Source organism: Rattus rattus, chromosome 11 (assembly GCF_011064425.1).
Source record: "Rattus rattus isolate New Zealand chromosome 11, Rrattus_CSIRO_v1, whole genome shotgun sequence".
NCBI lineage: Eukaryota > Metazoa > Chordata > Mammalia > Rodentia > Muridae > Rattus > Rattus rattus.
This window is the reverse complement of record NC_046164.1, coordinates 10,953,467-10,968,230: the sequence shown is the minus strand read 5'-3', so window position 1 is coordinate 10,968,230 and position 14,764 is coordinate 10,953,467.

The window sequence follows — 14,764 nt, the reverse complement described above, 5'->3', positions numbered from 1 at the left end:
TACACACCCACATACACACACACCACACATACACATATACCACATAAACACCACACATACACACCACATACACACCACACACACACAAATACACACACACACCCCACACACCACACGACACACACACACATACACACACACCACACCACACACACACAGACATATACACCACACACATACCACACACACACACACACACACACACCACAGTGCACACACACACCACAGCACACACACACACCACAGCACACACACACACACACACATACCACACACACCACACACACCACACACACACCACACCACACACACACACACACACACACGCACACACACTCATGCATACATGTACACACATAATAATAAACCTCAGAACCCTGGTGTTTGGGGCCATGCTGGGTCTCAGAGATTGGTCCTCCCAGAACATCTGTGGAGGGCGTTGCTAAGTGACTTGCTCTAAAGGAAAGGACAAGGTCCTCAGAGCAGCAAAGAATGGAGGTCCTTCTGATCCTGCCTTGCTCCTCCCTCACGAGCTAGGAGATGCTCTTTGGAATTCCCTCAAGTTCTGCATTAAGGCTGGGCCGCACAGGAGAACACACCGCCTGCACCCCAACCATCCAGCCATCTCAGTCTGGTTCAGAAAAGAAGGCAGACAGACGGAGTCACCTGGGATGGACCTCACCCACGAAGTAATGTCTGCCCCTTAAACTCATTCAGATTGCAACGAGGAGCATCTCGCAAGCGCTGCCTCTGATGACCTTCACCTCACCCTCACCCACAGGCCCTCCACACTGTCCACATCTCCCACTCGCCCTCCCTGAGGGAGCAGGGACGCAAACTCATGAGGCATTGTGCTGCAGGTCCTACACTGCCATCGCCTTTCTGCGAATAAAACAAAAAAGGTAGGGTCCTTGTTCCAGTCAATCTTTGTCATTTCGCTGAAATTCTACATCAGAGAAGAAAATTAAGGTTACGTTAGGGGCAGGAGAGGAGTCTGTCTGTAGGGCTGGACTGTACATGGTCTTCTGTGTCGTCTGTGAAAAGCCACACTAAGGCCGTGGCCACCAAGTATTCCCACAACACACCTCAGTCAGGCCGGGCTATGGTGAAATTTTAGACAGATTGGCCTTCCAGACCTCGCTGGGGCCCAACCTGTCTGTGCGTCTTGGTGACTGTCTCCCATGAGCCAGTGGGGTCAGGTCCTCTGGAGTTAGAGGTGCCACTTATATACGCGCTGAGAACTTGACCTCAGTCCTCCTGGAGAACATCCTGTGTTTTTAACCATTGAGACATCTCTCCAGCCCTAGACCTCACTGCTGCTGTGACCTATCCCTCGGGTTCACTCACTTTTCTCCTTAACCGCCCACTCTTCCTCAGACCTCTCTCTGCACAAAAGCTCACACTTAACCCCGTTTCTCTGGGCTTTCACTTTCTGAAGGCTCACATGTCCCATAAAACTGCTCAAATGAGCTGTCGTGCTTCTCTCTTATTACTTTGTTTGTCCTAGGCGCGTGAGGCATGGGCATTGTGACATTGAGGGGAAGATGCTACTGTTTCTCCCTTACGTCTCTCTACTAATTGCATAGTTTGGATCTTAAATGGCCCCCAAAGGCCCACGTATTAAAGTCTTAGTCTCCGGCATGTTGCTATTAGGAGGTAATGGAGTGGTACCTCGTTGTGAGGTGTTTGGGTAATTAAAGGTATGCCTTAAAGGAAATCGTAGGACTCAGGCCTCTCTCTCTCTCTCTCTCTCTCTCTCTCTCTCTCTCTCTCTCTCTCTCTCTCTCTCTCTCTTTCCAGCCTCGAGATGAGCAACTTTACTATACTACAAGCCCCCACCATGACAGGGTGGACAGGATGGTATACAACAGGACCAAAAGGAGCAGATCCAGTCATTCGAGGACCAAATGTTCCAAAACCACAAATCAAAACAAACCTTGGCCAGGCACAGTGGGGTATGCCTACTTAGGAGGACAAGGCCAAGAGTCCTTGGCCTTAGGAGGACAAGTCCCAGACCAGCCTCTACCTCGGAGTGAGGCCTCCCATCTCAGACAGCAAGAAAGGCAGGGCCAAGTCAGCAAGACAGTATGTTCCCGGCACATGGGAGACTCCAAGCTCAGTAGCAAGCTCTGACACACGCGAATCCCATCATCTTTCTAAACTGATTGTCTAAGTCGATTTACTACAGTGATGGAAAACTAACACAACCCCCAACACACATGTACGCACACAGGCACACACACATACTTTTTTAAAATAAAAATGTTCATCTTTTTTTTAAAATATTTTATTTATTTATTATATATGAGTACACTGTAGCTGTCTTCAGACACACCAGAAGACGGTATCAGATCTCATTACAGATGGTTGTGAGCCACCATGTGGTTGCTGGGATTTGAACTCAGGACCTCAGGAAGAGCAGTCGGTGCTCTTAACCGCTGAGCCATCTCTCCAGCCCATGTTCATCTTTTATTAGCAGGAGGTTTGCTTAAAAAATAATTCCCATGGCTACAAAAGGTAGCAATTAACTGTTCAGCTGCAAAACAAGTCAAGAAAAATGAGCTGGGGGTGGGAGGTGGGGGGGGGGGCAAATGCCGCCCCTTGCAGAGACCGCGGAACTCCAAGCAAAGGCCTTTCATCCTGTTCGCTCACACCGGTCAGAGAACAGGAACGCTGCCTAACCGTCAGCGCTCACACAGTGGTGCAAATTCGGACTAAAGGTATGAGAACAAGACAAGAAGTAGTGGCTAACTGGGGTGACCCAGAACAGGTCTTGCCTATCTTACACCATTAATGTCCCTTGTCATTTACTTAGTGTGATTGTGCGAGAAAAGCTCTGCTATGTGGAGAAAACAAAGTCGCCCATTAAAAATTTAGAACACGGAGAACATTTAAAAATTTCCCCCATCCAGAAATAATTCATGCTGACGCCAGCACTCGGTCATTCTGGTTTGCTTCAAACATACACACTTTTACAGTGTGCTCGACTGTCCTCCTAATTATTGGTCCTGCGTGAGGGAATGGGGTCACGGTGGCATCTTAGAGTGCGACAGTTGCCACAAGTTTATGAGAGCACCAATGTCACACCTCTCGGGTGACATCCTCCACCTTCAGATAATGGCGGTCTGGGGTGGCGTTTGTACACAGCAAACCTGTTATGCTGATGTGAAAAAACCAGAAAGAGGAAACCTCTGCCTCAGTGGGGAAAAAGGTGGGTGCCTCCCAAGGACTGACACGTGAAGTTGATCTGTGATCTCCACAGGCAGAGTGCATGCTTGCACACGTGTGCACACACAGACACAGGCACAGACACACAGGCACACACATACATGTACATACATACATGCACATGCATACACACATGCACACATATATAGCACACAGACTCACAAGCACAAATGCACATACATATATGCACATAATACACATATGCATGCACACACACAGATACACATACATACAAGTGCACACACAAGAAGACATGTTGGACTGGGCCATGTGCACATACAATACACACATGAGTATGCATACACACACGAGTATGCATGCACACACACACACGCACACGCACACGCACACGCACACGCACTCACATAAAAGACATGTTGGACTGGCCCAAGCTGGTCAGATATGTGCTCAAGGCAGGCCAGTCAGCTCCCCTTTCTGAGCCTAAGCTAACCAATCCAAAATGAGGGGAGAGGGGCCGATCTCAGGTGTGCTGGTTTGAAAGAGAATGTCCCCACAGGCTTGTAGATTTGAATGCTTGGTCACCAGGGCTATTTGAAAAGATTAGGAGGCGTGCCCTTGTTGGAGGAAGTGTGTCACTGGGGTAGGCTTTGAGGTTTCAAAAGTCCTGGCCACTTCAAGTGCCTCCCTCTCTTTCTGCTGCCTGCTGACCCAGATGTAGGACTCTCAGCTCCGTCCCCAGCACCACGTCTGCCTACATGCCACATGGTGACGATGGACTAATCTGAACCTGTAAGCTAGTCCCAATTAAATGGGGTTTTTATATGGGTTGCCGTGGTCATGATGTGTCTTCACAGTGACAGAACACTAAGACGCAAGGCCGTAAAAACACTTCAAGTTAAAAAAAAAAAAAAATAATAAAAAAAAAAAAAAAAACACTTCAAGTTCCAAGCCCTGCAGGGAAGTGGATTTCCCAGATGCCCTTCCCATGGGAGTCTCCCCTTCTCTCCTCTCCTCTCCTCTCCCTCCTCTCCTCTCCTCTCCTCTCCTCTTCTCTCTCTCTCTCTCCCCCCTCTCTTCCTCCGTGTGTGTGTGTGTGCGCGCGCGCGCGCGCGTGCGCACGTGCTCGCGCAGAAGAAGCGGATGTGTGCACAAGTGTACTACCTCACTTTTAATGATTATTTACCTGTCGCTGCCTTCTATGGGAGAGATTTGAGATTTTCCATGCCTTTTAATTATTTAATAGTTGGAGAAAAAGAACCTAGTCAGGACCCCTAGATAGAAATAGTTTTGTGACTCCCCTTAGTAGAATGCATGGTCAGCATGCACCAGGACTTGGGTTCCTCCTTTCAACACACACACACACACACACACACACACACACACACACACACACGAATGCACACATACATGTGTATTCAAGCAGAAAGAATGTCACATACAACGGCAGAGGCAGAGGTAGGAAGGGTGGGTCTATAATCCAAGATGGCCTCTTTGACCCTTGGACTTTGGTCTCTGAGTCCCCAGAATATGTTCTTGTTGTTTGAAACCATGCAGGTCAAAGCACTTTCTTACAGCTCTTCTAGGCTATAACTCCCCAGCGTCACTTTAGGGGGTGAGGATGCTCCTGCCGCCTTCTTCAGTCTGGTCTCCCCTCTGGGTCCTGAGACATCCTGCAGTCTCCATAACCTCACCTCTCTCCGTCTCTTCTCACCCTTTGCCCAGATCTCTCTTCCACCTGGCTCTGGGGTCTCCTGTTTGGCTTTGCCATGCTACGTGTGATAGCTTTCCAGAGAAGTAGAGCCTGGGACAGTATCTGAGGCCATCTTCTCTGAGGCCCCTCTCAGATGTATCCACCTGTGTATTTTTGTCAGTTTTTTTTTTTTTCCTTTTTTCGGAGCTGAGGACCGAACCCAGGGCCTTTCACCAAGCGCTCTACCACTGAGCTAAATCCCCAACCCCGTGTATTTTAAAATGCCTGATTTACAACTTCACTCTCCTACCATAAAGCTTCATGAAGCTGCCTCTAGGTCGGAACATGGAACCCGGGGTAACCCGGCTCCCTGTTTCCAAGGCTGTGGCCACTCAAATTTGCCTCCAGAATAAACTATCTCTGTAAGAAACAGTAAAAACTTTTCTATCGGATATTATAAAACCTGTTAATTAATTCAGATATGTTTATCATCCTCTCTTTGTTACCCCCCCACACACACACACTCACTCAATAAGACGTTTGTTCATACAGAGGCCCCACTACGTTCTCAGGTAAAGTGGCTTATCTCCCCCTGCTTTTCTTCCTTTGCCCCGATTCTTTTAAAACTAACAGCCTGTGAGGTCAGCCCCAGCCAAGGGGAAACACAGTCAACCACCTGCATGGTTAGAATAAAAACCCATGACTTCCTGTCTCTGCAGGCCCCCCCTTCCGAATGCATCCTCTGGATCAAGACTAAAGGTTTGTGGTCAGTTGAGTGGTGATCTCTTTTCTGCACCCCAAACTTATCCTTAACCCCTTTGCTGTGCGAGCTCTGAGAGCCCTTGCAAAAGAGGTGACGGTGATTTCGCTCCTAAAATATGAAGGAAATGGACAAACAGACGTCCATGGAGCTTGTGATCAGCACTTAGGGTTGTTCGCTTGTTTGGAAAGCATTCTTTTTAATTAATTAATTTATTTATTTTATAATCATAGATTTCCGTTCCCCTAGCCTATATGTCTGTGTGAAGGCATTGGAATCCCCTGGAACTGGAGTTACAGATTGTTGTGAGCCACCATGTGGGTGCTGGGAATTGACCCAGGTCCTCTGGAAGAGCAGCCAGTGCTCTTAACCCCTGAGCCCAAAGAAAGCATTTCTTGTTGTGCCGAAAATCAGTGAAGCTGAAACTTTAACATTTATGTTAACCATGTGACTTCTATCCACACAATAAAAGCAGACAACAAGCTAATTTCAGCCTCTGTCTTTTTCTCTTCTTCATTACTGGGTTTGTTTGTTTTTGTTTTTCGTTTGTTTGCCCTTGAACTTGTGTAGGTGAGATCGCCTTGGGCTCCGGACGCCCTGCCTTGACTCTCAGGAGGAGATCACAGGGCTGTACGCGTCTTGGGCCTTCGTTATCCAGATGGGAGTGTGTACCAGCTACAATCCAGACCCCGTGAACTGCTGTGATAGGGCTCTGTGGTGAACTTATCTTAGGGCAGCAGATGGCACGCAGATTAGACTCTGACCGCTGGCTTTCGCTGTGGCAACCCAGCCCTGCAGCTGCCGCTAGTGGGTGGATAGGGCGGACAACCACACGGCCATGAGCAGAGCCTCGCGTGCTTAAAAAAGAAAAAAAAAAAAGCCATGAAAACCGAAACCCCCTACTTCAAGGCTGGGCATGATGGTACACACCTTTAATTCCAGTATTTGGGAAGCAGAGGCAGGAGGATTTCTGTGAGTTCTTTGAGGCCAGCCAGGGAGACACAGGGAGACCCTGTCTTAAAACAATAATAACAAAATCAACGCTGTTTATAGCTAGGTCTCACTTCCACCCAGGGGATGCAGTCCCTTCTACTGTTTTATTCCCGTGTGACTTTCCGATTACTCTCCTGCCTCAGCTTCCTTGTCTGTACAATGAAGTTAATAACTGAACACAAAGATGAATAAAGGGGGTGGGGAGGGAACGACCACACCTAAAGTATGGAGAAGAGTTTTATTGTAGATGTGAGAGAGAAAGCAGGCTGAGGGAAACTTTCAGACTGAATATGGCCAGAAGACTAAACCGGAGAAGAGCAGGGGAGGGTGGGCAAGAGAGGAGCTACCAAGCAAGAGACCGGGTCCAAGAGGTCAAGGGAACAGAAGAGCCAAAATGGCTGAGTTATGTAGGGATCAGGCTGGAGGATGGGAAGCGGAAGCCCCGCCCCGGAATGGGTTTGGAGTAGGGGTTGGGGTAAGAAGTGCTGGGAGGAGCCACGGGTACTGAGGGATGCTGGGAGAGCTGGCGGGCATCAGCTTTATATGTTTATAGGCACCTCAGTTAGCAATAACAGCATGTGCCTCGCTTATATAAGAGCCAAGCCAGTTATACAATCCTTTTGCCAGGTAAGTGGTATCCGTAAGCCTTAGCTTTATTAGAGTCTCTCTCGACGACGTCGCTGTGTTCTACAGTGGGCGTGAGGAAGAGGCCATCTTCCCAGTGAGACTGACCTTCTGGCAAGAGCTGGGACAATTCTCCAGGGGGCCGAGTCTGCCTTGTTCTTAGGAATCATTCCAGAGGGCTGGCTTTGAGCCTATTTTCTAGCTCCCTGAGCAACTTTGAAAGTGACTAATTACCTCGATAAAAAGCCCCTAGCCGGGCTCGGTGGGTAGGAGCATTTGCTGTGCAGACGTAAAGGACCTGAGTTCAAATCCCCGGGACCCACTGAAAAAAGCCAAATGTGACTGAACCCACTTGTTATTTCTGTGGAGCTTGCTGGCTTGTCAGCCTGAGAATACAGTGGAAAGGGGCAGGGCAGGACACTTGATGTCCTCCACACACACACATAGAGTCTCCCTAAGACACATGAGTTGTGCTTGGCTCTTACAAATATACCCTTAGCAACCTGCCTGTGTCCCTGTCTCAGTCACTGATACACTGCCATGAAGAGTCACCGTAACCAAGACAACTTAGGAAGGAAAGCATTTACCTGGGGGCTTGCTTATAGCTTTAGAAGGTGACTCTAGCCCACTGTGGCAGTCGGACAAGCATGGTGCTGGGACAGTAGCTGGACAGACAGAGGCAGACAGGGAGAGACAGAGAGACTGGGCTTGGCGTAGGCACTTGAAAGCCCAGTCTGGCTTCAGCTCTTCCATTGGAGGCAGTGTTTTTTCGTTGTTGGCCCAGTGAATTTACAGGAGGAGACTTAGGTAGAAGTCCGTAAGAGCAGGCATCTTATAAACAACCATCGTTTCCCAGAGCCCTAGAACCTGAGGTTGAGGTCTTGGTCCCCACCGGTTCAGTGCCTGGCGAGGGTGAGCTCTCTGCCTCAGGGGGCGCAGTTCTCTAGGGTTTTGTTCTGGGTCTTAAAGGTGCTTCTGTAAGAAGACTGATTTCATCTGTGAAGACCCTGCCTCTGTGTCCTGTGCATGCCTTCCAAAGCTGCTGTCCCCAGATGCCATCGCTCTGGACTCGAGCATTCAGTTTAAGGTAACGATATTCTCTGTTTGCTGACACGCGCTTTCGATGCCAGAGCCTGTCCTGTACCGCCAAATTACACAGTCTGTCATAGGCTTATCAAATGCCTGAGCTCCTGGCCTCAGGCTATGATGGGATTGATAAAACTCCACTGCAAAGTCAAAGTTTCTGAGATGACCAAGAAGACAATGTAATACGGTGGTTATCTCTAAGCGTGTGCGGTGTAGCATTTTTTTTAAAAGATGTATTTATTTATTCTATATAAGTAGCAGTCTTCAGACACACCAGAAGAAGGCATCAGATCCCATTACCGATGGTTGTGAGCCACCATGTGGTTGCTGGGATTTGAACTCATGACCTCTGGAAGAGCAGTCAGTGCTCTTAACCACTGAGCCATCTCTCCAGACCCTCTTTACTTCATTTTATGCATTCTTAGTTTGCTGTGTGAGAGTTTTTGTCTGTGTGTGTGTGTGTGTGTGTGTGTGTGTGTGTGTGTGTGTGTGTGTGTGTGTGTACCATATGTTACAAGAGGCCAGAAGAGGTCGTTGATCCCCTGGAAACAGAGAGACAGGTGGTTGAGATCTCCCTAATGTGGGCGCTGAGAACTGAACTCAGACCCTCTGCCAAAGCAGCCTTGTGCTCCTAACCAGGGACCAATCTCTCCAGCCACCCCTACCAAGGCCTTTACATCGCTCATTGCCACGGCTGTTTTGGTTGTAATTAGTGAGAGCTAAGCAGTGTAACGGGGGATAAAGCAGAGGCTTCGCAGTGATCCCAGAGTCGCTCATAGTTCCGACCAGCAGGGTTCCTTGGGCCTGGACCAAGGAAGCAGAACGCTGTCTCTCTGCTATGCCCCAGGCTTGATCTACCTTTGCTGGGCATGTCTGCAGAGGGGGTCCTCAGCCACTGTAGATACAATGCTGGGGTGTGGGGGGCTCCTCAGCAGTGACTCCAGCATCTGGCATACGCATAGCAACAGGAGCTCATAGAGCAAATCTACCAACCCAGAGTCACTTCTGTATAAGTGTGTGGGGGAAGGGTGGCGGATACAGCTTTGGGAGGTACGAGACGAGGTAGGCGCTGAGGCATGAAGGTAAGAATACTTCAGGGAACAAGGGCTTTGTCAGTTTAAAGAACTCTCTTTTCATGCAAGTAGAGCTAGTACACTGAGCAGTCTCCCAGCCCTCCCAGCCCTCCCAGCCCTTTTCTCACAAGACTTTGCCATGTGATGGCTGTGTCCGCATATAAGAACATGGTGGCCTTCACATTTAAAACAGATACTCGTATCCCCAATGTAGCCTTCTGAAATAGCTCAAGGCTGAAGCTCCGTGTTAGAGTCTTCCTTATCCAAAAATACCATCTGGTGAGTCTGAGAAGTTATCGGAGTAAGTACAAAGATAATAATGAGAAAAATAAAAATAGAACTCTGGAAGTGGTCCAACGGCCAAGTCGTGCTCGGGATGCAATTAGGCAGTTGGAGCGGGGCATCCATTTACCCGAGCCACTGGGGCACCATTGACGAGATCCTTACGCCAGTAAATGAGGGTAAATGAGCCTCTAGTGACAGGGAAACTTGAGGCTGTTTTCAAAAGTTCTGATTTGCACCCAGGGAGTACCGGGAAGAATCTGGGTGGAATAAATAACCAGATAAATAATGCAAGAGCAGAGGCTGGGCCAAGATGGAAGCCGGAACTGTGATAGCAGGTGCTGGCGGACGTGCGTTTCAAAGGGTATGTATGTCACAGGAAGGTGATCACAGCACATTGATCGGCTTTGACACCGGGGTGTCGCAAGGGCAAGGGTGCGCACGGATTCTCTTATATATTCCAACCTGAAGTCAGGGCCGAGCTGAGGACAGAGACCGGCGCCAAGAGAAGCATGAGGCCCAGAGGCGAGTAGCGGGTGCCTCCTGGAGCCCCTGCGTCACACCGGCTTTCCTCGGCAGACCCAACGCCGTCCCCTGAGGAGCTTACAGTGTCAAGAACTTCTCTGTGTCTTCGTGGGTCGTCCATTTGTTATTTTCACTTTAGAAGTTAGTACTTGGGGCACAGTGAGGAGCCTCGGTGGATAAAAGCACTGGCTACCCAATCCGAGTTTGAGCCTCCAGTGAGAGGCAGAGAAGGCAGTACCGGAAGTTGTCCTCCAACCTCCACTCATGTGGCGTGGTGGCCCACGCTCACACACAGATCACGCACTACACTAATAAATAAAATTGAACGGTAAATGATGTCAACATTTTAAAGAGTTTTTAGTTAAGTAAGTAAGTCCCGTTGGCTATTTCCAGATAGACTAATACATTCACCATATTTTTATTGCTTCATCATTACTATGTAAACAAACACGACGTTCCCATGTTCTTGGATATCTTAAAACCTAACAAACCGTTAACATGTCAACTGAAAAATACCAGTTGTTGCCTGGCAGTGGTGGTGCACGCCCTTAATCCCAGCCCTCAAGCTGACGAGCAGGCGACTCTCTGAGTTCAAGGCCAGCCTGGTCTACAGAGTGAGTTCCAGGACAGCCAGGGCTACACAGAGAAGCCCTGTCTCAAAAAAAGCAAAAGAAAACGAAAGCAAAAATGAGCTGTCACTTGCTCAAGAGCTCAGATAATCTGGATATTACTCTGATAGGCCAAGTTATTTTAAGCATATCAAAAATGGACAGTTCAGGCGCTAGAGAGGTGCCTTGACAGTTAAGAGCACTGGTCCAAATTCTCAGCACCCCAAGGTAGCTAGTAACTTCTGTGTCCCAGGGGGTCCAATGCCCTCTTCTGGTCCCTGCAGGCATGAGGCATGCATGTGGTGCATAGACAGACTTGCAGGCAAATGCTCATTCACATAAAATAAAAATAAGCAGACCTTTAGAAAATCTACTGCTTCGTTAGCCTGAAATGTTTGTGTCTGGATGTGGTTTTCCTCAATGACTCTACCTTTAATGTATTCTAAGAGTATGAAATTTACCTCAAGGATGAGAAAACATGTTCTCCCTCCTCCAGAGGCTAATGCTCTGATGGTTGAGGGTCCAAGAAGCACCCAGAGAGTCTTGAGGTCCCTAATGGGTCCTCAGGAGCAGCCTCTAGAACGGCTCCGCTCTCAGCCTCAGCTTAAGTCGAGTTCTCTCTTTTAACTACCGCAACCTTTAGAGTTTGGGGTGTTTGGCTTTGTAGGTGCTGAGGAGTGAATCCAAGGCGTTTTACCGGCTCAGCGAGTGCTTTGCTACTGTATGCTACTTCTATGTGGCTGGAAAAGGACAGCTCTGTGTCCCAGTTGCAGGAGAGCCTGCTCACTTACAGGTAAGTTACGCCTGATGTGTGCAATGCCTGGGAGGTTGGCAAACATGTTTTCATTTCTTTTAAATTAGAGGGGAAAGCTCAACCCAGTCGTATAGTAGTAAGGATGAATACCAAATTCATAGGTTTTTGTTTTGTTTTTGAGGAATTGTCTCCTGTGGCCCAAACTGGCTTCCAAGTCACTGAGTAGCTGAGGACGACCTTGAACTTCTGGTCCTCGTGCGTCCACCTAAGATCACAGGTGTGCACTCCCAGGAATTGTTGAATGCAGGGTCTGAGGTGGAATCTAGGAATTCTCGGGCATGCAAGGCAAATATTCCACCATCTAAGTTCCGTCCCCAGCCCTCAGCTGGGAAGGTATCATTTATATAGCAGTGCAGTGGTGAACTATGACCTCTAATGGTGAACTATGACCTCCAACGCTTTTCATGGTGGGGCTGGGAAAGTCAACTGTGTCACTGATCACCTAGCACACATCCCAGAGCCTAAGTCTTTTTTTTTTTTTTAAGATTTTAAAAACCTTTTTATTGGAGTGTGTGTGTGTGTCTGTGTGTGTATGTATGTGTGTATGTGTATGTGTGTGTGTGTGTATGTGTGTGTGTGTGTGTGTGTATGCGTGTGTGTATGTGTGTGTGTGTGTGTGTGTCTATGTGTGTGTATGTATGTGTGTGTGTGCATATGTGTGTGTGTCTGTGTATGTATGTGTGTGTGTGTGTATGCATGTGTGTGCGTGTGTGTATGTGTGTATGTATGTATGTGTATATATGTGTGTGTATGTGTGTGCATGTGTGTGTGTGTGTGTGTGTGTGTGTGTGTGTGTGTGTGTGTATGTGTGTGTGTGTGTGTGTGTGTGTGTGTGTGTGTGTGTGTGTGTGTGTGCATGTGTGTGTGTGTGTATGTATGTGTGTGTGTGTGTGTGTATGTGTGTGTGTGTATATGTGTGTGTGTGTGTGTGTGTGTGTGTGTGTGTGAACTTCCGTCATGTACCGCAGTCCCACTCATTATCCCTCCCCTCGTACCTGTCCTCCACTCTTGCAAACTCCCCTAGAACAGAGGAAAAAAATCTCATGGAAGCTGTGGTATGTCACAGCGTGTCCCACAGTATTCCATTTTGTCCACACGTCTTTGCTTGCAAATATTCATTTTGATGACTCATTGGTCTGGCATGAGGCCTCTCAGAGCCTGAGTCTTATGAGAACCTACCTTGGCCTTCCTTTTCTTTATTTCCCTCCACCTCTCTTTCCTCTTCCTCATTTCTTTTTCTTTTATAGTTCTGGAGATGGAACTCAGGGATTTAGGCTAGGCTAGCCCTCTAGCACTGAGCTACAACCCCAGTCTAGTTTATGGAGACAAGGTCTCATTAGGCAGCTCAGAATGGCCTTGAGGAGCTCTTGCTTTAGCCTCTAGAACGTTAGCGTCATCAGCAAGTGTCAGCACCCATCGCTGGGACCCAATTCTTAAGTCAGCTCACAGGGCCCTGACAGACACCTAGAATGAGTCACCAAGCCCATATAGTTTGCACTTTCTTGTCTCTTTTTACACATCTGAATTCACAGAATTTAGGGGTCTTTTTTCTATCCTGAAGGATGTATAATCCTTCCACACATTAAAATGCTGTCCAATGAGCAAAAAAATTGAATAGTCATGCATTCTATAAAGGAACCATTCAGATGGTAAATAAGTGCATAGAAACCATCATTAGTCAGCAGCGAGATGGGGATTAGGACCGTAGTGAGGTAGGCTCACACGCCCGCCACCAGAATACCTAAAATGTTTTAAACTAACAAAACACAAAATGGTAATGCTTTAAAAAATTGTTTTGGACCAACTCAAAATTTGTCCTGCCTACAAGATGTGCAGGAATAAAGATAGAACAGAGACTGAGGGGTCAGCCAACCAGTGATTGCCCCAATTTGAGACCCATCCCGTGGGAGAGAGCCAACCCCTGACACTATTGATGATTTTCTGCTAATGCTTGCAGACAGAGCCCGGCATAACTGTATCCTGAGAGGCTTCAAATGGCAGCAGATGGAGTTAGATGCAGAGACCCATAGCCAAACAGTAGATTGGACACAGGGAGTCCTGTGGAAGAGTCCGGGAATAGGGTTGAATGAGGATCAAGGACACCAGGAGATCTGCAGAGTCAACTAACTTGGGCCCGTGGGGGCTCACAGAGACTGAACCACGGACCAAAGGGGATATAGGGGCTGGACCTAGGCCCCCGACACATTTGTAGTAAATGTGCAGTTTGGTCTTCTTCATGTGGGTCCCCAAACAAATGGAACAGGGGGGCTGCCTTGGACTCTGTTGCCTGCCATTGGATTCCCTTCCCTACTTGGACTGCCTGGTTGGGCCTCAGCGGGAGAGGACGTGCCTTGTCCTGCTGGAACTAGATGTCCCAGGATGGGATGGAACCCAAGGGGGCTTCCCCTTGTCCTCAGAGACAGGGAGAGAGTAATGGGGGAGAGATTTGTAAGGGCAGGACTGGGAGGAGGGGGAAGTCATGATTGGGACGTAAAATGGATATAGAAAAAATAAATTATTGAAAACAAGTGTTTTGGCGCTGGTTGTATCGATGCAATGCCTTTAATCCCAGCACTGAGGGCGCAGAGACGGGTGGAATCCGTGACTTCAAGGCCAGCCTGGTTGACAGAGTGAATTCCAGGACAGCCAGGGGTTAAGTAGGGAAACCCTGTCTCAAACCATCAACAAGAAAACATTGTTTTGGCAGTTTCACAGCAATTCTTTGCCCATCAGTAACTCCTATTTACTCCAGAGGAAACGTGACAGTGGTGTAGCCTTGCTGGAGAAAGCGATCGCTGGGGTTGGGCTTCAGTGGTCTACAGCTCCGTCCCACTTCCGCCTTGCTCTCGCTGTTTCCTGTGTGTGGCTCCGGTCTTCTCGCTCAGCTTCCTGTTCCCAGGCCTCCTGTGGCCCTGCCTTTCCCCTACCCTTATGGATCTCGAGCCCTCTGGAACCGCAAACTAAAATGAACTCTGATAAATTGCTGTTGGTCATGGTGATTTATCACGGCAACGGAAGCACAACCGATAGGAGTCTGAACAAATTGTTTGCTGTTCTCCTGTAGGTATGCTTCATATCTGCTTAAGTCTCGGGTGCCCGTGAGATAGTTGGAGACCACCA